Source organism: Oncorhynchus gorbuscha, linkage group LG11 (genome assembly GCF_021184085.1).
Source record: "Oncorhynchus gorbuscha isolate QuinsamMale2020 ecotype Even-year linkage group LG11, OgorEven_v1.0, whole genome shotgun sequence".
Lineage (NCBI taxonomy): Eukaryota > Metazoa > Chordata > Actinopteri > Salmoniformes > Salmonidae > Oncorhynchus > Oncorhynchus gorbuscha.
Window position 1 is genome coordinate 21,225,754 of NC_060183.1, and position 270 is coordinate 21,226,023.

A 270-nucleotide genomic window follows, 5' to 3' on the forward strand; every position below is an offset into this window, starting at 1 on the left:
AACATGCAATTCCAGTAACCGATTCGTGCACGTTATTATTTATATTTCCTCAAAATGTGTTCACGACCTGAAGTAATGTGAGAAACTGTTGCACTCATAACCATTTCAGAAAGTGTTCAAATTGTTTATCTTCTTGTCTGCCTAGTTAGAATATGCGCATGAGCAAGTCCTCAGGGAACAGGGAGGGTTCTTGCGAAATGGAAACCTATCACGTCTAGCTTCGACATCAAACCCACCTCCAACCAATTACCAGTCGCAAAATGTATATAT